General features: G+C 39.9%; 2 long non-coding RNA genes across 2 annotated transcripts; one reads left to right on the forward strand and one right to left on the reverse strand.

The window, feature by feature from the left end:
* The first annotated feature begins 16,956 nt into the window (after positions 1-16,956).
* Positions 16,957-22,964, forward strand: LOC103884170. The gene is made up of 2 exons (XR_002521860.2): positions 16,957-19,018; positions 22,607-22,964. It is a non-coding gene; the product is annotated as an uncharacterized LOC103884170 (long non-coding RNA).
* Positions 20,679-22,589, reverse strand: LOC103884169. Its single transcript, XR_646679.3, has 2 exons — positions 21,765-22,589; positions 20,679-20,913 (listed from the first exon to the last, which is right to left on the reverse strand). It is a non-coding gene; the product is annotated as an uncharacterized LOC103884169 (long non-coding RNA).
* Positions 22,965-25,344: the final 2,380 nt, after the last annotated feature.

The raw sequence follows: 25,344 nt of genomic DNA on the forward strand, positions 1-25,344 counted from the left end.
TTCCTCCCAGTGCCTGATTCTCAGCTGTGTGTGCTGTCAAGGAGGCAGTGCCTTCTGCTGGCCAAGGGGTGTGGAGTGCATGTTCTTCTTGCTCACTCAGTCCTCCCTCAGCTTTTGCAGCTCTGCACCCCACGGTCTCCATCTGACACCTTGTCCCTTAGAGAAACCCTGCACCATGCTGTGTGCCGGCTCACCTCTCTGTGGGTCAGATCCATGGCCCTGGGGACCAGAGGGGTGAGGCTCCCGCTAGTAGCACTAAGGCCACGTGGACGCACAGAGGCTCCTAAGCGATGCCTGAGCCTCCTCCCGCTGGCTGAGACATGCCACCCTGTGACCTAGGCCAGGAAGGCCAAGACACCCCAGCAGCCCACACACCACCCCACCAGTTCCTTGCTTTCCCTCAGCTCACAGGCATGTCCATCCTCTCCAGGAACACATCTGAGCTCTGTGCCCTGAGGTCCCACTCCTCCTCCCCCCTATTCTTTGTGACTGGAGTGTAAAGATCTGTATTCCAGGCACAGTGGGTGTTGTAGCTATGGTTTCCCCACAATTTTGAGAAAGTTACTGTTGTTTTCTTCATTACGCAGAAGAAGTTGAGATTCAGAGAAGTGAAGGGAGCTGCTTAAGACCCCAGTGTAGGGACTGACGGGACTGGACACAGCCAGCTGTTCACCATGACTGTCCTGAGCCCTTCAGACCTCAGGAGAACCTGAGGAGGCAGGTGCCGCTCTTAAGCACGTTCTGCCGCCAAGGACACCGAGCCACAGAGGAATAAAGGAACTCGCCAAAGTCACCCACGGGACAGCGGCAGACCTGGGAGGCATCGGGTGAACCCAGCAGGGCAGGTCCTGAATCTGCCCCTAAACTAGGGGCTGGTGCCTGTGGTCATTGCAGCGCACCCCACAAATGTTTCTGACAGTAGTTTTGCTGGCACATAGCCACAGGCATCCACTCCACGTACACATTGTCTGTAGCTGCTTTCAAAGCTGTAGCAGCTGAGTGGAATCATCGCAACCAAGACCGCAAAGCCTAAAATACATATTTTGGCCCTTTACAGGAAAAGTGTGCTGACCCCTGGTCTAAAGCACCAGATTGTACTGCTCCCGCTGTGTGGCAGGCCTTGACCACGGACAGAGTATTTTATCTACACGGTGGAAGGATCTCTGAGGTCCTCTTGAAACGCTCGATGTTCTACTGCGCATGCGCAGCGAGACCTTCACTGAGGGGTGAGAGCTGGAGTAGGGACTGCACCTCTGGGGTGACGGCAGAGGCCGTCTAAGCTGTATATCCAGATGCACAGTTTTAACACCTGCAAGAACGCAATCTCCATCACAGCTGCCCAGGCCTGGGTCCCGCTGCACTTCCGCTTCCAGGAGAGGCATGCAGGAGCCAGCTGGGGCTGGCCAAGGGGAGACAGGCAGGAGACAGACAGCGCTCGCCACTGACGATGCTCCACCCCTGACCACCTAGACCCCTCGACTGGCAGTTATCACTCCTGCTTTTATTTCCTTTGGGATACGTTCTTTCCCAGGAGGCTCCTAGATTCTTTTTCAAGCAAGATTCTAGCAGGCGCCTCCCATCAATCTTTCAGATACATTTGGATGTGTATGACCCCAGCTGGGGCTCGACCCTGCACGTCCTAGCACCAGAGACTTATGTCAGAGCTCCTTGAAGATTCCTAGCGCCGGAGTGCTCCTAAACTAAAGGTATTCCCTGGTTTCTAACAGAAGTAAATGCAAATCCTCTCCAAAGAAGAGCATTTCTTAGGCCATTTTGTATGTCTGTGTAGCAAGGCGAACCACAAAGAAGCTCACAATTAAAAGTTACCAGAAAAACCCAAAAAAGTGGTACCAGAAATGACAGTCACAGAAACCAAATCAAAAATGAGCCCAAGGAAAGAGACTATTAAACATAACCACACATAATTAGAATAGATAACTTTTAGGAAAAAAAAAATCAGTGAATTAAAAACTCAATAGTTGTTAAAGTGAATGATGAGAGAAGTAAAATAGAAGACTTCTCTGAAGAAATTACACAGAGATACCCAGAAATATAATGAGATGGTAAATATAAAGGAGGTTAAGAAATGTAAAAAGTCGATTGAAAAACTCTAGCTTCAGTTTAAGCTGAGCCACAGATGAAAGAGTGAAGGGAATGGTGTGAAAGCCATACTATGGAAGAACTAATAGTAAGAAAATAAAAAAGAAATCCACACTTACGCACTTTCTAATAAAACTTCAGAACGGCAAAAACAAAGAGAAGATCTTAAATGCAGCTACAGAGACACGAGAAACATCTGTAATGAAATAATTCAACGGCCAGAAGAATTGTGAACAGAAACAATGAGAATTAGGAGACAGAAGAATAACCTTTTCCAAGCACCGTAAGAAAAGAATTACCAGCTGAGGATGGTGTACCTAGCAAAATTAGCTTCAAGAATTACAGCAATATAAAGACATTTTAGATAACAAAAAACTAAGTCACCTATAGGGAGAACATTATTATTAAGTATAGCGCTAGAGGATTATTTTGAAGGATTTCAGTAAGAAGAAAATAATCCTAGAATGAAGATCTGACATTTAAAAAAAAAAATTAAGAGAAAAGAGAGTGATAATTATGTGACTAAATGTAAACAACCATAATGATATAAATAACAATAATAAAATAATAATATATCTTGGGATTAAAAAAGATATGCAACTAAAATACAAGGAAACAATTGCAAATAAATTGGGAGAATGGTTAGTGAAATTAAACTTTCCTAATGCCAAAGTCTTGAAAAGGTTTCAGTGATAGATTTTCTTTTCTTGTGTTTTCTTTCGTGGTTTTGGTATCAGGATAATTCTGAGCTTATAAAATAAGTTGAAATGTTTTCCCCTCTTTTATTTTCTGGAAGAGGTTGTATAAAATTGCTGTTAGCTCTTCTTTAAAGAAGAGAATTCTGTTAGAATCCTCCAGTGAAATCATGTGGGCCTGAAAATCTCTTTTTGGGAGATTTTTAGTTAGGCTTCAATGTCTTTAATGTTTATAAAACTCTTCCAGTTATCTATTTCATCTTGGTTGAGATGTTTCGGTTTGTGATTTTCAAGGAAGTGATTTATTTCTTCTGAGTGGTCAGACTTATGAACATAAATTGGTTGTTGCAGTCCTTTATTTTATTTAGATCACAGTAGGATCTGTAGTGATATCACTTATTTTACTCCTGATATTTCTGGTTTGTATCTTCTTTCGTTTGTCAGTCTTGCTAGAGTCTGTTAACTTCGTTGATTTTTTTGAAAAAACAGCTTTAGATTTTAATTTTTTCTATTAAATTTCTGTTTTGGTTTCACAGATTTTGCTCCCTATTATTTCCTTCTATCTACTTGATTTTAGTTTATTTTGTTGTACTTTTCTACTTTTTTGAGGCATTCACTTAATTGATTTGAAACCTTTACTGTTTTGTAGTATAAGCAATTCATGTTATAAATTTCCCTCTCAGCACTGCTTTAGCTGTGTTGCACATATTTTGAAATGCTGTATTTTCATTTTCATTCTATTCTATGTATTTTTTAAACCTTTGGAGACTTTTTCCTGACAAATGGCTCATTTAAAAGTCTGTAGTTTAATTTCCTTATGTTTAGAGATTTTCCTGTTGATTTTTAGTTATTCATTTCTAGTTTGCTTTCATTATGTTAGATAATAGACTATATGACTATAATTTTTAAATGTATTGAGATTTGTTTTATGACTCAGGATGTGGTCTATCTTAGTGAATGCTCCGTGGACACCTGTAAACATGCATATCCTGCTATTGTCGTATGGAATGTATTGGTTATGTCAATTAGATACTGTTAATTGATTGTGATTATTCAGATCCTATGTATCCTGGCTGGTTTTCTGCTTATTTATCAGTTGCTGACAGAGAGGTATTAAAATCTACAATCATAATGTTTGATTTGTCTATTTCTCCTTTCAGTTGTTGATTCATGCATTTTAAGGTGCTGTTGTTTGGTGCATATACATTTAGAATTATTATAACTTCCTGGTAGATTTATCTTTTTATCATTTTTGTAGTGTCCCTCTTTGTCTCTAGTAATTTTCTTTGCTCTGAAGTCTACTTTATTAGATATTAATAGAGTCTCTTCTGATTTTTAGATTAATGCTGCATGGTCTATCTTTGTTCATCCTTCTACCTTCAAACTGGCCATATAATTGAATTTAAAGTGAGTTGCTAATAAAGGGCATATAGGTGAGTGGCATTTTCTTTATCCACTCTGCCAATCTGTGTATTTTGATTGATGTATTTAGGTCATTTACACTTTATATAATTATTGATATGTTAGGGCTTATCTCTGTTTCCACAAGCAACTTATATCTTTCTACTTTTCTTTCATCTGAGTATGTCTTTATTTGGAGTTGAAAGTTCTTTTCATTCAGCGGTTAAATGGTGTGGGGAAAACAAGAAAAAAGCTATTGGGCTGCTTCTTTGTGGCTTTCATCATTTCAGATGATAAATCCTTCACATTTTAACTGCTGTTCACCTATAGGTAATGGGTTTCTTTCTGGTCAATTTCAAGATGCTTTTTCTTTGTGTTCATTACCTACAGGTGTGCGTTGCGCTGTGGGATTCGGCTCAAATCATCCTTCCCCCATTAGTTGTGCACACATTAACTCAGTTAATCTGTGCAATGAGGAAAGCACGTCTAGATAAGACTAATGTTTTTAAAACCACGAAGGCATGGAAAGTCAGTGATCCACAGATTAGAACGACATTCCATTGTAAAGCATCTCTAAGGGAAAGCATCCAAGATAAAAAGATAACGGCCCGAGAAAATGTTTGTAATAATGATGTTTATCAGTTGTACATCTACCTGGGTTTGGTTCTGCCATTGGTTTGGGCTCTGGAAATGGTGCCTCTGGGTCTCCTTCTTGTATGGGTAGGGGTATATCGGATGCCCTGCTGCTGTGCTCATGTTTTCCTCTTTTTTAGTTCTTAGGTACCAAACCATTCCACCTTTATCCAGCCACCATTCAGAGTCCTCCTTTGGTTGTTTCTTGCGTTATTTTCAGAGTTTCTAGTTGTAGTTATTGGTATAAGCAGGAAGAAACAGGTCTATATAAGTTTGAACCGGTCAGAAATTCTGCTAAAGCTACAGTCTCACAGAATGTCAAGGTTTATTTTAGCAGAACAAAAAATAGTGTATAAATCCTAATCAAGTATACTGAAGGCAAAGAAGAAGAAGAATTAAGAATAAGAATAATATCGAAAGTTTATGTAGAGCTGATGTTGTGCTGGGCATACACACTTACGCACATGTATATGTGCTCCCTGATTGTAGGAATCTAGGTTCCATCTTGCTGATATTCTTAAATTAATACATCGAGACCTAACCTCTTTCTTCAACTTCAGGCTTGTATCAGCTTTTGCCTCATTAAAGTCTCTATTTTGCTACGTAAACAGTTCAGACTCAACATGTCCAAACCACTTTCCATCTTCCCTGCACACCAGTTCCTCCTGCAGATCCCTCACATTTGTTAGTGATGACTTCTCCCTTCCAGCTACTCTGGTCAGAGATCCTGGAGTCATCTTCTGATGCTTCTCCTTATCTCATCACTCAGATCCAATCATCACCAAGCCCCGTTGGTGCTACCGTCAGAACATATCAAGCATCTAACCTCTCCTTTGCATTTTTCCAACTAGCCATCTTCTTAGGCCATTGTCCCTCTCATTGAATGATGGTAGCAGCCTCCTAAAGTTATCCTGCTTCACCCATTTCTCTCTTCTGCCCTTTTCAACACATCAGCCAGAAGGACCTTTTTAAGTCTGAGTCAGACGCAGTCCCTCTCCTGACTGTGTCTCCTACAACTTCCCACTCCAGCAGGGTGAAATCCCTTGCAGGGTTTTCAAGACCTCATGTAATACACCCCACAACCTCTCCTCTATCTAAGGCTGTGCATGTCCTCTCTGCCCGTTTCAGAGAGCTCTCCATTCTTCCCCACTGCTAGGTGCCAGGAGGCTGAACCTCATGACCTTTAGGTGCAGGCTCCTTGCTTTCTGTTTTCTGCTGGGTTTAGAACTGGGAACACCAAGAGGACCTCGGGATGTGGGAGAAGGGTGAAGCTGGGGAAGTCTCTCTCTCTCCCTTCTCCTCGGCCAGGTATTGGCAAGGGCTGCTCTTCTGTGTGTTCACAGATCCTGTCCAGTGGGCACCCTACAGCACAGGTTCTTGTGGGGCTCCATGGTTATACCTCGCCTTGCTTCAGGCCAAGGGTTTGGAATGGTTTGCTTAACTGATCACACCTCCACACTTCTCTTTTGAACGTGCCATCTGCTTCCTGCTAGGGCACTTATTTTCTTGCTATGCACCTCCCTGTTGTTGTTTTCATGGCCTGGCCAAGTGGTCCTCCTTCCTATCACTTTAACAACAAGCATGAATTTGAAGTTGTCATCATTTCTACGTGGAATGCACTTCCAGACATCCATGTGCATCACTCTCCAGGCTTTCTAAACAGAAGGATTGAGTGTGGTGGATAGTGACTAACTGGGGACAGTGGTGCATACAGTAAAGGAATTTACAAAGGCAGTTTACCTTTACCTACAAGGCAAAGAAAGGAGGATTTATTAAAGAAAGTATGAAAATATGTTGCAAGGATGCAATGGGTAGATCAGCAAGAAAGATGCTGAGTTCCAGGAGATAAAAGCTTGCTGAGTATTTTATAGGATGGTCCTTGTGCTGGAGAGGGATATGTGCAGTACTGGTAACACTAAGATTGCAGTGAGCTCACTTGCATTTTTCTATCAGCTGAGGTGTCTGCTGGTAAGTCAGGCATAGGGAGATTGTGTGTTAGATGGACTATTTGTGCAGGAGGGCTGTGTGTCCTGCACCACGAAGAAAGGCAGATTTATAATTTATCTGCTTTGTCTTTTTGCTTTCCCTGCTCCCCCTAGCCTGGCTCCTTTTCCTAATCAGGACCCCACATCAGATAACACCCTCACTCCCAAGGCTGGTCATTTTGTTTAAAGTTAGAATATATCCACTTCCCACTGCAATGCTCTGGAGTCCCTTTATCTTGGCTTACTTCACATAGAAAAGCATAATTTATAACTTAACAAAAGTGAGTAGCTAAAGAAGAAAGCAGGTCATACATGACACCATAAACTGTAAACAATAAAAGCTGAATTGGTAAAGATCTTCTAACTGGAAAGCCCCATACTGAGATGGTGTTAAATGCATCGTTTCTATAAATGTTCATGGTATTTTTATGAGGTGGACACTATTATTTCATCTTATAAATCAGTAAACAGGCTTTGAGAAAGGAATTAAATTGCCCAAGATCAAACAGCCAGTAACGTCAGGGCAGGGATTAGAAAAATTTAACAATTATAAAATTTCATGAAACATGAAAATAAGGAATACATCCTTTCAAAGCAGCTAGGAGCTGTATGTATTAGAGCAAAGGAGCGGTGAAAGTTACTGCATATTTCTTGGTACTTAGTCCACGGATCGCTTTCACAGTGTTGTTATTCCTGTAAGTCACAGGACCTGACAGTTGTGAGCGTTGTTACTGCCCTAACTCCTGCAGCCTCAGCTGTGAAACACTTTCAGTACTTTTCTTTTGTTTGTTGAGCCAGTTATATATATATAAAAAAAGAACTACCACAGCTAATTCTTTCTGTTTATCTAAATGCTTGTCAAAATGCCTAAGCAGTGATTTGCCGGGTTTGGGAGTTACGCGTGCATATACATTTTAAATAAACTGTGGCAACAGGCCTTAGCTTTTGTGGCTCCGGCAGGCGTGAGTGAGTGTGTGTGCTCGCTCTCTCCGCATCTGCTGCTTGACATCTTTAATTTATTATTCCTGTTATATAACTTTGTTTTGGTGTTTGAACTTCCATTCCCATGACTTTATGTTGAAAAACAGTTTTAAATCTAGGATTTGCATTTCACCACAGTGATAGAGCCTGGTTATTTTTTGTTATTTGCAATATGGCATATAATATGGCAATAATCTATGTCTAGTCACCAGCCAGGGATGACAAAAGATTTATGGCATATTAAAACAAAATTGATGTTCCTCTGATGAGGGAAGTTATTGCTGGCCTAAGCAAAAAAAATGGCCAGAGTGAATTTCACAGGCTGTGCAGCCCTGGAGGCCGTGGCTCTGGTCTCTCAGCCCTGCTGACACCCAGACCCCTGCACCCTTCTGTGAAGAGCCCCTGTGATTTCGAGCCTGCAGTGTGAAGTTGCCATGACTGAGTTAGCATGTTTCAAGTCTTCTGGGTGACAGAACACATATTTGGGTCAAACTCTGAGGCACCGATGCAGCTGATGTTGAATAAATGTGACAGATTTACCTAGTTAGTGACTTTTTATGAAGGAAGAAACCTAATGCACGTGTGCGTCTTGAGACGTGTGGGCCTTCCGTCCTGTGTGCAGCTGTGTGTGCTCCCCCACTGGCCCGGCCTGCGCGCTTTTCTGCCCCGGCACTCGGCAGCTGCCCAGTCCAGCTCAAGCCAGGATTTTCCATGGCTGCCTCTGAATGGTCTCCAGGCTGCTTCCTCACCTCCTGCTGAGCTCCAAGTGCCATTGCTATGAGGGGACAGGAGCAGGGCGGGAGATTGTCTTGAGTCTTGACTCTGACTGTGCGGTGTGCAGGGTTATCACCTTTACACATCCCACTTTCTTCATCTTTACAGTGGGGAGAGCAATTTTTTACCTTCTCCATCCTGAAGCAGGGGTGTGGTGGAAGATCAAAGAAAGTGCTTTAGCTTTTAAAAATAGAGAAAAAGCCAACAGTTCTTGGGTGGACATATCAGACCTGTTCCCGACAGGACAGATGGCAGCAAGGCCAGACCCGCTCTGCGTCCCAAGAGCAGCCTCGGGCAGAGCAAGGTGGGGAGCCGCCCCTCACCAGCCCAGCTGTTCTCACACACTCCCTCTGCAACGTCGGATGGTTCACAACAAGATCTATTGTTTTCTTTAATTTCACCTTGTGGAAACCCTTGTATCCCTTACTCTCTTGTGCTGTTATTGAAGGTTTAATGGGTTCGTTTTGACTCCTCACATAGACAATGCTTGATAGTTCTTGCAAGCTCAACACGATGCCTGGAACAGGTAAGTGTGTGAGTGAAAAGCAGTTTGGGCTGCTTTTTAATTAGAACTATTAAAAAAGAATGTTGGTTGCTTTTTAATTGGAGAAATGAAAAATCAAACGATTACCTGCTCAAACCAGAAAATTCTTAGTTTTCCAACTTAGTTTATAATTTGCTTCCTTATATCTTTGGCGTTAATTTGATGTTCTTTTCCCGGTTTCTGGGGGCAGAAGCTCTGAGCCTTTATTCCAAAACTTTCTTCCTATTAAATATATGCAACTAAAGCTACACAGTTTTCTCTAAGCACTGCTCTAGCTCGTCCCTCATGTTTTGATATGACACTTATCATTTTTCAACACAAAACATTCTCAATGTCCATCGTGCTCCTTCTATGCGTAACAACGTGGAAGTGTTTGTGCGATTATTTCAGTTATCGTTCTGTTGTGTTACAGTGTGATTGTGTCGTGCAGGAAAACAGAGTTTGTGTGATTTTACTTATCTTTTTATTTTTAATTTGTTGAGAGGAGTTTTATGGTCGAGTCTGCTTTGGTACATGTTCCTTGTTCCCTTGATAAAGAGTTGTTGTTGTTGGGTGCACTGCAGTTGTTGGGTGCTGTGTTCTGGAAAATTTAGTTGTGTCCCTCAAAGGCTATTTTTATACTTTTTTTTTTTTTTGGTTTGTTTATTCTCTCAGCTTCAGAAACAGGTGTTAAAATCCTCAACTATGCTTTTGAATATTTATCTTCCTCTGCTTAGTTACGTCTTTTTTTTTTTTTTTCCTATACATGTTTAGCAATGTTATTAGGCACACGCACACAATTATGAGTTTTGTATCTTCCTGTTTTTTGAAATGCAGTTTTTATCTTTAGGAATATTTTCGCCTTAATTAAAATCAACTGTCTTGTAGCGCTATAGCTACCTCAGCTGCCTCTTAAACACAGTGTGTCCATGACTCCCACTCTATAGACATTGATCTCCAGCCTGTCTGTATTATTTCATCTAACATGTGCCCCCTGCAAATTTCATATTGTTGGATTCTTGGTTTTTCATACAGACCATCTTTGTCTTCTAATTAGAGTGTTCAGTTGTATACATTAAATTACTAAAATAATTGTGTTTAAGTAAGCCTACCATCCTACTAAATGATTCTATTTGTCTTGTCTGTTTTTATTTTTGTTCCAGTTTTCTTAATTTCTTTCAGATAAGTATTTTCACGCATTGATTTTTCTTTTTCATTGTATTTTAGTACATTATTTTATTATTCTCTTAGCAACTACCCTAAGCATCTTTGAGTAGCTAATGTTTAAAGTAGTCATTTTAATATTTCTCTGAAAATACAAGAAGCTTCCAATAGTTAACTCCATTTTTGCACTAATATAAAATTTTACTTATACACACATTATAAAACTTGCACTAAATTGTTATAGTTGTTGTTTTAAACAGTTCTTGTTATTTTTACAGTTTCTGGAGTGTTTCATTCTTTCCTGATGATCTCTGCTTACCTGTAGGATGTTCTGGACTTTCCTTTCAGCTCAAGAAACTTCTTTTACTGTTTATTTCTGATGTCATTCTGTGGCAGGAAATTGATCAACTCTTCTCTGACTTGAAATGTCTTTATTTCATCTTGTGTTTAATGAGGTGTGATGGCTGTAAAATAAGTTGCATGTATTGATGAATACTAATACAGTGACATATTGATTTCCCATGAAAACGTGTGTTTCTGTAACCTAAAGTCTTCCTCATGTTCCTTGGTGTCCATTTCTCCCTCCGCTCCTGTCTGAGGCAACTGGCAGTTTGATTTCTGCCACTGTAAAGTAGTTTTCATTTTCCAGAATTTCATGTAAATGGAGTCTTACAGTGCATGTTCTTTCTTACTTTTAATCCGGCTGCTTTAATTTCACCTAACAATTTTGGGTGCATCATCCACTCACTGCGTCCCCCAGTAGCTTGTTGCTTTTTATGGCTGAGCCGTTGCCCGTTGCGTAAGCACAGCACAATTTATCTACCCATTCACCTGCTAATGGACATTTCTATTATCTTCAGGTTTTGGTTATTAAAAATAAAAAGTGATATGAGCATTTGTAGCCAAAATTTTGGGTCTCAAATGTATTAATTGTAGGATTAGAATATCTGAGTCATATGGTAGGTGAATGTTTAATGTTTTAGAAATTGACCATACTGTTTTCCAAAACGGTTTACATTCCCAGCTGGAGTGTATAAGATTTGAAATTACTCTCCATCCTCATCAGCATTTGCTATGGTCATACTTTTAAATATCAGCTATTCTCACAGGTGTGCAATGGTATTGCCCTTATAGTTTTAACCTCCTTTTCCCTAAAGACTAATACTGTTGAGCATCTTTTCCATTGCTTATTTGCCATTTGTGCATCTTTTCTTGTTCTTCTTGTTGTTATTGAAATATCCATTAAAATATTTGTCTAACTCAGTCCACAAATGTACGGAGTTGTTTGTTTTCTTACCATTGCATTGTAAATTATTTGTATATTCAGAACAAAAGCTCTTTCTCAGATATTTATTTTGCAATACTTCCTTTCAATCTATTAAATCATTTTAATGATGTCTTTTGAAGAATAAAATATTATAATTTTCATTTTTAAAAATTTATAATGTATAATTTCTTGTGTCCTTTTTAGGAAAACTTTGCCAAACAGAAGATCACTAATCCTTTGTCCTATTTTTATTCCATAAATACTACTAACTAAGTATTATTGGCATTTATAGAAAATTCCTCCAAACAGCAGCAATGTATATCTTTAAATTGAAATATTTTACCAAGACAGCTGATGTTCTGTGCCATAGACTAAACCTTAAACATGATAAAAGAGTAGAAAACAAGCAAAGTATGTTCTGAGACCATAATGAAATTAACTGAAAATAAACAAAAACATATCTGGAAAATTCCTGAATATATGGCAAATAAACAACACACTTCTAAATCAACGATGGGTCAAAACTGAAGTCTTACACTAAACTAAAAATATTTTGAATCAAATAAAAATTAAAATACTATATATCAAAATTATCAGGATACAGCTAAGCAGTGCTTTGAGGGAAATGTAGAGTACTAAGTGCTTGTAATAGAAAATAGGAAACACCTAAAATCAGTAATATTACGAACACCTCTATGCCCAAAAGGAAATAACTTACATGAAAATTAAAAATGTTTCTACCTGCAATAATGAATATTTGGAATTTGAATTTTATAAAATGTCATTTGCACAACATGGCTTGGCCTGGAGGACATGATTCTATGTGAAATACTCAGACACAGAAAGAAAACAATTGAATGATCTCACTTATATGTGAGATTAAAAAAAAAAACTCTCAAATACACAGAGACAGTGTGTGTAACAGTGTTTCCATGGGTGGGGATTGCAAGAGGACATGCGGGGATGTAGGTCAAAGGAATCAAAATATCATAGAAGGTATGAGGGCCAACAGTTCCGGAGACTGGATGCACAACATGAGGGCCGAACTTAATAAAATTGCACCATGTTAAGGATTTTTGTTAAATAAGTAGATTTTAGCTGTCTTTGTCACAAAAAAAATGTGAGATAATAGATACGTTAATCTGTTTCACCATTGTAACCATTTTACTATCTATATTTTGTAGCATCATATTGTAAACCTAAAATATACACAATACTATTTAAAATGCATTAAATTGCACTAAAACAAATGAAGCTTTAGGTATAAACATAACAAAATAGGTGCAGCGTTTGTATGCTGAAAACTACAAAACACTGATGAAAGAAAGAAAAAAATCTAAGTAAATGAAGAAATACGCAGTTTCATGGATTTGAGACTCAATATTTCAAAGATGTCCATTCTCCCATTTTCCTTGATTTGAGCAATGCAATCTCAATAAAATTCCAGCAAGTCTACTTTGTAAATAACAACAAGCTGAATCAAAATTAACATAGAAAGGCAAAGAAACTACAATAATCACAAAAATTCTGCAAGAAAACAAAACAAAATTCTGGAAAACTAACAAAACAACAAAGATAAAGTACTCATACAACTTGATTTTAAGACACTATAATGCGACAGTAAACAATACAAAGTGGTATTGGCGTTGGGACAGTCAATCAACGGAATAAAAGCAAGAACAGAGAAACTGACTCAGACATATATTGACAAGTGACTTTTGGCAAAGGTACAAGTCAAGTTAGGAAAGAAAGAGAATCTTTTCAGTTAATTGTGTTGGAACAATTAGTATGCAAATGTCCCAAATGCGACCAATATATACCTTTTCCATATACAAACATTAATTCGTAGTGCATTATAGATTTGAATGTAAAATGCAAAACCATACAACTTTTGAAAAAAAACATAACAGAAAAGCTGCATGACTTTGGTTTTGGTAGTGAGTTTTAAGATACAATACCAAAAGCACACTCAATGAAAGAAGAATTTTTAAAATTTGACTTTAACAAAATTTAAAGTGTTTGCATTGCAAAAGACACTGTAAATATGGTAAAACAGCAAGCCACAGACTTGGGGCTATTACTTGCAAATTTCATATTTGATAAAGTACTTATATCCAGAATTTTTTTTCTCTCTATCATCCTCAAGTACTGCTAAAATTAAAGCTTAAAATAAAATTGACAACACCAAATGCTGATAGGTATGTGAAGCCACAAGAATTCCCATTGCTGGTAAGAATGCAAAAGTAGTATTCTACTTGGACGTCCATACACCTTGGATGGCAGATTGCCTATTTCTTATAAAGATAAACGTACACTCATCTCACGGCTCACAAAGTCCTGTCCCAGATGTTCATCTAAGTGAATGGAAAACTGCGTTCACACAAAAAACAATTTGCAGATGTCTGTAACAGTTTTATTCATAACACCTCAAACCGGAAACAACCAAGTTGTCCTTCAACACATGAGTGGAGAAACAGACTGTGGTGTGTTCACACGACGTAAGACTACTTAACAGTGAAAGGAGTGAGCAACCGACTCACAGGACCTAGACGAGTCTTAACTGCATTTTCGTAAGTGAAAAAGGCAGCCCCCAAAGTCTGCATATTATATGTTCCACTTACATCACATCCTGGAGAAGGCAAATGTGCAGGAACAGAAAAGGGTGCAGGGCTTCTAAGGGTTTGGGGATGGGTTGATGAGTGATAGAACTGTTCTGTGTGGTAGTGGGTGGAAGATTTTTGACTGCATTTCTGAGTTGTGCAAAGACATAGAAAAGCCAAAAAGTCAAATTTATTGTATGCAAATTAAAAAAAAAGCTCAACTAGGATTTGAGGGAATCTCAAACTAGAAGAACGACTGTGACAAATGAATCTAACTGATTACAAATGATGACACAACTCAGAAATTTTGCAGAATCAGAGAAGAGAAGTGTGAATCTGGTGGGGAACTCAGCCAGGCAGGCTGGGGGCTGCCAGGCCAGCCACTTGGTGGTGCCAGAGGACCTCCAATAGAACCTTGCACATGATTTTACATAATTTACCCAGACAACAAAGAAGGCTCAGTCACTGCACTCAATCAATACCAGTGACGACACTGCCACTTGCTGAACACGACCTTGGAGCATGTCTACGGGTCAACAGCATGACACCGATAACACTGAAAAATGGAAAATGCACAGGAGCCCGAGCCTCTACACACAGAGTCTGGGCCCCTTTTTGAATTTCATATGACTACACTGTATAATGAGTTTTGACTGTGTCCTGGTCATTGTTTAACTTTTCTCAGAATTTACTTGGAGTTTTACTGATCGGAGATTTATGGACTGTATAGTAGAGAAAGCAAATATATAAATAAGCATAATTATGCTGGCTCCCAATGTAAATAATGAATTCATTGTTCTAGTTTTGCTGGCGTTGTCACTGAAGAGCTTTGAAAGAAGCCTTCTGCTCGCTCAGAACCTTGAGGCATCCAGTGGTACCACAGAGTTAAAGCCATCCAAAGCATCTGGCATGGGTTCCCTGGTGAAGACATCACACTCGTCCCTGAGTCCACACTCCCTGGCAGCCCTATAAACTCTCACCCTGTGAAACTATCACAGGTTTGCCATTATGCAAAGTATTTACCCCCCGATTTTCAACTTTATCTTACTTCAGGCAGACACAGAAAAGGTACTTCCACAGGTTCATGCAGTGTACTCAGGCTCATGGTCAATCGGCACAGGCTGCTTTTTCTTCGTGGCTCCAAAGCAGCATCCACTAGACTAAGACCTGGAAATGTTGTCTTTTAAGGAAAGATGAAAAGAAAAATCATGCCCTAGAGTCACATGGAAGGAACACCATACTTTGCTTTTGGCCACTAGTCCACAGTTAACCTGAGAGTTATGTCACCTAGGTACACCACCACCTGGGCCCCAGTCCCATCAGAAAACTTTACAGCAAAGATGGTGAGGAACATATCAGAGCAGATGACATTCTGGAGAACTCAAGTTACGCAAATGAAGACAAGTTATTTCAGAAGAAGGAGAAAATCGTGAGAAGTGACATTTCCGTCAACACCCATTGTAAGTGTGCCAGATGACTGGCTCTAGAGTGTCATCCTCAAATCTGGGGGCTTTCCTTCCCTGTTTTCCTAGGTATTTTCTTAGCATGTTGCCTATGTACGGTTCTGTACTGTTAACAGGCACCCGCTGCCTCTCAGCAATGGTGTCTATAATGTTCCTCCCCTACTATGCCTTGTTCATCCCTAGTGGCTTCTTGTCATGAGTCTAATTTCTGGTTTGATATTCTCACAATGGGGCTCATTCTGATAATCAGAATCATTCCTAGGCTTGGTCTCACTGTCTCTGTGAGACAGCCAGACTCTTGGTATCAGTGTCTTGTGGCATATATGTTGGTTTTCTGGGTAATTTTACTGAAACATGAAGTGACATTTTGCATGCAACTCTAATATTTGTTTCAAGGCATTCCTATAAATCAGTTTATCAAGATAAACAGTTTGTTTACCTGTGCAAACTTCTCTCTATCAGGACAGCATGTTGCTAATCTGAGCAAAAAGTTCATTTACCAAACAGCAATGTTCTTGTGAAGGCTCACTTCAAAACTCTTGTCTTCTGTCCACAAACCTTACGTGATCACATCACAGACTTTACCCAATCCCAAAACATTTTCATCTTAAAAGAATCACTTAAACCCACCATTTATTCTAGCAAACTCTGGTTCCTGTGCAGTTGATAATTCACACTTAATCCTGACAAAAACGTTAATTCAGGAAATTCTTCTAGCACAGACTGGAGTTTCCTTATCTTCCTCCCTCCCACTATGATCCGGGCTCTTCCGGGATCCCATCTCCGTTGAGGAGTCGTCACTGGGGTTCTGGGAGCCCTGGAGAGACTTGAGACTTTAAAAGCTGAAGATTCTTAAGAAGTTACAATATATATTATTTGTTGTTTTATTTTATTGATTGGTTCTTGTAGCATACATATGTATGAAAAACTAGTACTTACCTTTTTTGTCTTTCTAAGAAGTCTTTGCAAAAAAGAATTATGCGCTGGGTTTGTGTGTGTGTGTGTGTGTGTGTGTACGCTGGTGTATGTGTGTAATGGGGGAGGTGCTGGTTGTATTATTTGAGAATAAAGAATACAAGGCTTTGAAAAGTCACTTTGCCCAAGGCTACATAGTAAGTTTTTTGGGTTTTGTGTGTTTGTTTTGTTTTCTTCAGACACGGTTTCATTCCTGTTGCCCAGGCTGCTGTGCAGTGGCGTGATCTCAGCTCACTACAACCTCTACCTCCTGGGTTCAAGTGATTCTCCTGCATCAACCTCCCAAGTAGCTGGGACTACAAGCACGTGCCACCACACCCAGCTAAGTATTTTTTGTATTTTTAGTATAGACGGGGTTTTGCCATGTTGCTCAAGCTTGTCTCAAACTCCTGGCCTCAAGTGATCTGACCGCCTTGGCCTCTCAAAGTGCTAGGATTACAGGCGTGACCCACTGCACCCGGCCAATAGTAAGTTTAGCAGCTGGAATTCCAACTTTGTGAAGCACTGATAAGAACTGGAAAAAAAAAAAATTCAGATGAGTAACTTAAACACATATAAAATTCAAATCCCCATTGAAGTGTATTAACTAGATATTACTTAATAAATTTCATTAAATAAATTCCAGTAGATCTAAACATATTGCAATTACATGCACTGATATATTTTTGGAAACTGAACATTTTAATAGCCTTGTTGAAATATAATTAATAAACTGTACATGCCAGTTAGTATAGTCTCAGTGCTGTGCAACCACAACCATAAGGTAAATTTTAGAACATTTTTACTCTGAAAGGAACCCCACACCCGTCAGCAGCCACTCTATTGCCCGCCATCTTCCTCCACAAGTTCCTGGCCACCACCAATCTACTTGATGTCCCCATGGGTTTGCCTGTTCTAAAACTTTCGTATAAATAGAATTACAGAATATGTGGTCTTTTAAAAATTCCCTCAAACTCTGTATTTTTCCCAAAGCATGTATTTAACCGAATTTATGAAATTTTTGCAATAATTTTAAAGGAAAGTTTTGAGTTACTTATTTTCAGAAATGGTAATATACAGTATTTTTTAAAAAATTCTACACAGAGACAAATCTCTTTGAAAAGCTCAGCTGTTGGAAGTGAAGATGCTTTGTCTAAATGGAGAAATAAAATTAGGATGAAGAGACGCTAATTCAACTAGATTTTTGAGACGCTAAATTTTGTGATGGGAAAAATACAAGACATTTATTAGAGAATCCATTCCTGATCCTGCATAAAAGGGCACACACTTTGGCCACAGAGTATTTTGAAGGGGATACATGATAATATTAAGTATATATATGGGGCCAGAATTGTATTTTTAATAGACAAGTTAAAATACCCAAATCCATGCAAGGCCTAAGAATGACAGTTTTGTGAGGAGCAAGCAAGGCCTCCAGGAAAAGGGCAGGGAGGGAAAATGCGAAGCGGATGGAGGCTGGGCTGAGGCCCTGGTCTCTGCTCTTCCCTCCTCCCCACCAGCCCATTTCTCTTTTCCATCTTTTTCTACCCTCTATGACAAATGAGAGTGTATCAAATTCACCTCCAAATGGGCTAATGTACTTTCCAGGTCTCCTTTCACTTGGTTTAAATATAGAAACAGAGGAGTGTGGAAAGGCACTGGCCCCAGCAAAGCGGGTTGGCTTTGTCCCTGGGTTCACTCTTGCATACTGGACAGGTCACTTCAGGCCTCGGATTCCTCATTTGTGAAGCACAGGCAAAAACTCAAGGCTGCCCACCTTGCTGTGGTGGTGAATCAGCGGGGTAAATGCTTAGCCGGGGACTGGCTTGCTGTACCCTCCACAATGACCACTTGAAGTGGATCCCAGAGGCTCTTTACTTTGCCATAAAGACAGTTTAAGGAAATGAGACTTTTAAATAACTTGTCTGCAACTTCTACAAGAGATGGTAAGTGCATATGGTGTCTTTCTAAGCTACTTTCAGATGAACCATAAATCTCAGTGCGTTCTCCTGCATTGGAGGGAGAGGCTGCTAATGCAAGCTCAGCCCTCCTGTGCAGCTGGTAATGAGGCAGGCCCCTTAGTCCCCTCTGCTCCCCAAGACCAACCCCATAGCTGGGCAGTTGTTGCAATGTGACACACTTGGGCACGCATCTGAGACGTCATTTTGAAAATGAAGAACCGATATTTTTCTTACTTATAAAAGCAGTCCTACTTCTCAAAGGAGACGCCTGTCCTGGAGGACCTGCGACAAGGTAGAGAAGAGGTTTTCTCCCCTCATGCCTTCATGGAGAGGCTCATGTTGCTAGACATGGCGACGTCTGTCAGGAAATGTCGTGTCCTCAGCCCTTCACGTAGGCAGCGTCCTACGTGATTCAGCGTCGTTTGATTCAGCGTCCTCGGGGCACTTCCTGTTCCTGCCCACATGTGCTGGCGCATGCGTGGTGGAGCTGGCCTTTTCAACATCCGCCATCTAACCGGTAGGTAGCAGGGTTATTGATATCGCATGTATTTAATGTGTTTAATTTTCATCCATATATCTTCTTGGCTGATCTGTCTTTTCAACTCTTTTGCCCATTTTAAATTGTTTTTTCCTGTTATTGACTTTTGAGTCCCTTTAGATGTGACGTACAAGCCATTTTTTCAGATATATGGTATGCAAATGTTTTCTCCAGATCTGTAGCTTATATTTTTTATTCTCTTAACAGTAGTGTCTTCTGACTGGTATATGTGCTTCATTTTGAGTATGTCCAATTTATCAGTTTCTTTTCTTTTATGGATTGTACTTTTGCTGTCAAATTTAAAATATCTTTGCCTAACTCAAGGTAGCACAGATTTTTTTCCTATGATTTCTACCATAATTTCTACTTTTGTATTCTACGTTATGTTCATAATCTATTTTGGTTCCATTTTTACGTAATATGAGATGTAGATAAAAGTTAATTTTTTTGCGTAAGATACTCAATTGTTCTAGCACCATTTGTTGAAAGGCTATTGTTTTTCCTCCATGGAATTATCTCTGCATCTTCGTTGAAACGAACACACCACAGATGTGTCGGCCTATCTCTGGGTGTGGATGCAGCTCAGGTGATCTATTTCTACGTCCTTATGGTAACTCCTTACTCTCAGGCCACCACAGCTGCTGCTGTGCAGAAGAGGCAAGGCCACCAGCGGCCCTGGCATTCGCTCCCCTTCCTAGTCTATTCTCCAGGTCTGGGTGGAATTCAGAGCCCAGGCTGCCTCTGGCCCCTTCCACCAACTGGCGGGTTTGCCCCTGTGCAGATAAGCTGAGGACCAACCCCAACACCGGATGGCTGGTGGCCACAGAGATGGACTCAGCACAAAATTGCTTAGTCCTGTGCTGGGTGGAAGCCAACACCTGCAGCTGGAGGCTGGGTTCACTGCGGACTGAGTGAGAGGTGAAGCTGGCCAGGCTTCTGGGTTGGGTGGGGACTTGGAGAACTCTTCTGTCTAGCTAAAGGATTGTAAATGCACCAACCAGTGCTCTGTGTCTAGTTAAAGGTTTGTAAATGTACCAATCAGTGCTCTGTAAAATGGACCAATCAGCTCTCTGTAAAATGAACCAATCAGCTCTCTGTAAAATGGACCAATCAGCAGGATGTGGGTGGGGCCAAATAAGGGAATAAAAGCAGGCCATGCGAGACAGTGTTGGCATCCCGCTCAGGTTCTCTTTCTCCGTGTGGGAGCTTTGTTCTTTTGCTCTTTGTAATAAATCTTATTGCTGCTCCCTCTTTGGGTCCGTGCTGCCTTTATGAACTGTAATACTCACCATGAAGGTCTGTGGCTTCACTCTTGAAGTCAGGGAGACTACGAACCCATCAGAAGGAAGAAACTCTGGGCAGATCTGAACATCTGAAGGAACAAACTCTGGACACACTATCTTTAAGAACTGTAACACTCACCACGCAGGGCCTGTGGCTTCATTCTTGAAGTCAGCGAGACCAAGAACCTGCCAATTCCGGACACACTAGGTTGCTTTAGGCTTTGGAATTAACCCATTTATACTGAAGGCTGCAAAATTTTTTTGTGAAAAGTCAGACCTTGGGAATGGTTTTGAGTGGTAGGATATAAATAATTCCCACAAGCTTAGCATTCCAATAATGGAACACTAGGCGTAAATGGGATAAGGGCATCTTTATTTCATAGTAGGCTTGTTAAAATTTTTCTCGGTTCGTAAATTAAGGGTAGAGAAAGCACTCCTTGGTGAATTCCCGCTTTTCCTTAGGGATTTTCCTGGGAGAGGGCTGTTTATTAGCTAGCATGGTGGTGAGCAGCGTTAGAGGTTGTCTCTGAAGAAGTTAAACTGGTTGGTATTTCCTCCCGTGTGCAGTTCTCCAGAAGCTTGGTCCTAGGGCTGGGAGGAGACAGGGGGCAGGGAATCAAAGACTTGCATGGTTACAGGGGAAGAGAAGAGAAAGGCCCTGGCAAGAGAGTGTACATCTAGGGTTGGCTTCCAAAGAACCGGCAAGTGACAACACGGAAAATGTGAAGACAAGCCCAGGGTCGTCTTCCGACTCTCCATGTGTTTGTGATGATCCGGAAGTGATGTCTCCCTCTGGCGTTATTTTCCGACTCTCCATGTGTTCCTGAGGATCCGGAAGTGACGTCACCCTCTGCAACTCATCATTCCAACCCAGAGGACCATGAGGGTCCACGGCTAAACAGTTACACGTGTAAAGCACTCAGATTAGTTCCTGGGACAACAAATTACTCTAAAATATATGTGTTGCCCATATAAACTTGTCATACTGTGGGAAATGGGTACTGTGGGTTCTGACTTACAGCCTAATTTTAAACCTTCTGCTTTAGAATGTAGAGGAAGTTCATAATAAATTCCTAATCAGTTTATAGTTGAGTCTGCTTTCAGGGAGCCTGTTTTCAATGGAGAGTCCACCTCTGTTTCTAACCCATGGTGAGTTGAGCTCTCTCTGATTTTACACAGCAAATTGTTTCCTATGCTGTTCCTCACTTGTTAGAATCCCATCAATAAGAACATAGAGTAACTGCCTCTAGAATCAGGTTCATTGGAGACTGGGAAAACTGATAAAAATCAATCAAACATAGAGGCATCAAAGAGTTATAAAAGAGGTTATACAGGAAGATTTTCAGTTGGTCTCCACTTCTGAAACGGCTCATTTTTTAATACCTGAGACTAAACCATATCATGTTTCTATTTTCTTTAAGTTGCTTTTAGAATTAACATACCTTAATTCGTGTCTGGTATGCTTCAGAACTTTGGCTCAAACCATCTTTTTGGACCTTAGGCTCTTTTTCTTGGACTTCCACCGGGACCTGCCCGAAGCCAGTGGACATCGAGCATGAAACGGCTTCCTTTATTTCTCACACCCCAGTTTCCTTCTGTTTGAATTTTTGTCAGTTCATACATTAAGGGTAGAGGAAGCACTCTTCCTCCAAGGGGAGAATTCCCGCTCTCCCTCTGGGCTCTTCCCTGGAGAGGACCCTTTTCAGCGAGGAGTGGTGATGGGCAGGGATGGAGGTCTCTCAGAGGAGGTTAAATTGGCCCTGTACTTTTTCCTCAGTAATTCCTGAGTTGTACCTCTGCATAAACACACCCAGTCTGACATGGAAGGCTGACTCAGCTGGAGTCTGATCTCACCTCTCCTCCCTGTGCACTTGCAGGGACGTCAGGCTCTGCAGGCAGCCCTCTGGGCACCAGCACCTTTCCTGACCCGGGCCCTGGTCACTCTCCCTAGAGGCTTTACTTGGGGGAGCTCCCTACCATTTCCCCAGCTAGGAGGAAGCCAGGCCCCTCTTGGGAGAGGTTGGTGATCCAATCCAGGTGATGGGGTCAGTGGAGATGTTCTCTCAAATAATATATCAGACATAAAGGTCAGGAAGTGTCTACCATTCTGGAACACTGGGAATTGTGATGACATGACTGTGTGTACTGGGAGAAGATCTGCTGCGTGGTCTAATGGAATCTATGGTAGACGAAAGTGTCTCACAAAAGGGTTTTTTACTGAATTTGGAAAATTCATGTGTTTAGCCAGATGAATCAGAAAAGATTTTTTTTTCCTTTTTTTTAGCCAGAAGCGTCCATATGTTTTCAGATGCACTAGCAAAGCAAAAGCACAGAAACATCAATTTTCTAAAAGGAGGGCAAAACCACATTTTCTTCCTGGAAAAACTCAAGAGTTGAGAAAGGGAAATTGGATGTGTCATTTGGGATTACACTGAGGCAAAGTTGCCATCTGGACAGAAACTAGCACTGGCGAAAGCAACGTTGCCACCCTCACATCTTCCAGAAACAGCTCCTGACAAGGCTCTGACCCTCACTCACGGATGGTTTCTTGATTCGTTGGTGGGTTGTGTATTTATAATGGCACAGGAGAACGCTCAATCAACATGATCTCTCACGAATAAAGTGAGCATTCCAATAGGTGGTTTAAGCCTCAAGCATTTTTAAAAAGAGTTGGGTGGCTTTGTGCTTTTAGGATATAGCTGAAGGTGGAGAACAAAGAGAGAGCCCATCACTGCAGAACGCAGAGCTCTGGGGGTGAGGATGCTCGGGAGAGAGGCACTGCCTGCTCTTGGTACATCATGGACAGCACACGTAACACAGGCCAGTCAGGCACTGGAGCAAGGTAATGAGCCTTCTCCTCACTTCACAATCGGAATCCTTCTGAAAAGTCCATTCATAAATGTGTTTCTAGATTTATTCACTCATATGTATTCGGGCCAAATCTTCATGGTGAAATCCTCAGCAATCTGGCAGTTGGTGGAAAATCGGTATTTTTCAAGTCACTTGAATTGTTCAATGGTCACGAGAAACCACAAGTTGCTTATGTTTAGTGAATTATGTTGCATTCAGTTAAGTACCCAATATACGTATAACCAGCAAGTTTTACAAACCTTTGTTACTGAATCAGATCAAGGATAATGATAAGCTCAGCTGGCACCTTTCCCACTGCTAGGGAAAGGACTACGTTTATGTGTTAAATATTTACCAAGCGAAAAGCACATAATCATTCATTTAATCCAGGCAAATTGAACGACTACTATGTGCTGGTTAGAACAGTGGAACCACAATGGCCCTTCTCTCCAGTAGTCACATCTGCTGTTTCTTGAGAATAACCAATATGATTCTTTTACAAGTGTTCTGTAATTAAAACATTTTACACAGGGACTTTAGAAATTCTCATATTGCAGACTTTACTTATTGCGGGTGAAGAAACAGGCCCAAAGAGGTGAACTCACTCATAAAAATTTCTGGAAGTTAGTAAAAAATAGTTATTGTTATTATTAGAGTACTTTATTATTGTAACTACAAGATAGTTGTTGAGAATCGAGACAAAGCAAGCTCTGAGACACACACCTCTTATGGATGTAAATTGATACCATTATGTAGCAAAGTTATTTGCATTATCTAACCAAATTAGTTTATTTAACTAAATTGGCATTATTGAAAGCTAGAAATCCCACTCCAAAGTATATAAACTCAACTCGCAGCTTTCAACCTTTTTTTAATGATAAAAAGCAGAAAACATTTAATATCATAAGATAAAACACAGTTATATAATATAAAAGTTTTGAAAAACATTAATTTTGTTTACTTTGTGCAATGCAATCTGATTTTTATTTTTTTCTTTTTCCTCCCCTCTCCTCTTTTCTCCACTGTCTTCCCTTCCCTTCTGCTCTACTGAATTTTATTTAATTAAATAATACTTTCACCACCTATTAAATGTATTTAATGATCCACTAATAGATCAAACTCTTAATTTGAAAAATGCTACCTGAGAAGAAGAATTGTGCTTGTTGAGAGAAACACAAAAATGTGCAAAGCAATGTCAGCAAGAGCAGAAAAGTGGAACTATCACAAATGACATGGTTAAAAGGGGCAGTCATAAAATGGAATGTTAAATATGAAGAAAAGTTAGTGAACTATAGGTGTACTTGTCTCAGATGTTTCTCAAAAACCAAATGAGTAGAAAACAAGTTCCAGAAGAATGTGTATAGTGTATCTGTGTTTATTTGTTAGTCAAAAACCAACTGAATAATGAATTACTCAGAAATCATATATATAACAAAGTTATTTAAAAAGAAGGAATGATTTATGCAAACTTTAGAATCACTTTTATCCAGGAGGAGGAGAAAGTGGAGGAAAGATAACGTATTTGGAAAGATGAACAGTGTGAGCCTCATAAGTACCAAAACTACTTCATATCTTGAGCTGTGTGCTGAGTATATGATTTTTTATTTTATTTTACAAACTGCACATTTATATGTTATTTTACATGTGCAATATGGTATTAAGAATATTAAAAATAAGTAATATGTCAGAGAGAGATTCAATATGTTAATTACAATGATGTTCATAACTATGTTAAATAATAGAGTTAAAATTGTCAACATATTAAAAGTGCAAGAATAAGGAAGAGTAATCAAAGTATTGCATATCCACATATGAAAATTTTATAACTATGTTTTCAATAAAATTATACTTTGCATATACTTTGATATACTTTGCATAAAAAGCATATGCAACTGTATATACAGTGTGATATAATTGTGTGTATATATATTTTGTGTATATATTTATATATAAAACATTAGGAATCATACCAATGTGATAACATCATGAAAATGATTTTGACTTTTTTCTATAAAATTTTCAAATTCTGTAATGAGAATAAACTACTTTGTAAACTAGACAGGTCAATGAGTCATTTTAAATGAATCAAATTTAAAAGAATAGCCTAGTGCCCTCTCTGCTAATCCCCACAAAAGTATTAATAAAGTGTAAGAGAAGTTTCTATAATACATT

The sequence above is a fragment of the Papio anubis genome, chromosome 6 (genome assembly GCF_008728515.1).
Source record: "Papio anubis isolate 15944 chromosome 6, Panubis1.0, whole genome shotgun sequence".
NCBI classification, from domain to species: Eukaryota; Metazoa; Chordata; class Mammalia; order Primates; family Cercopithecidae; genus Papio; species Papio anubis.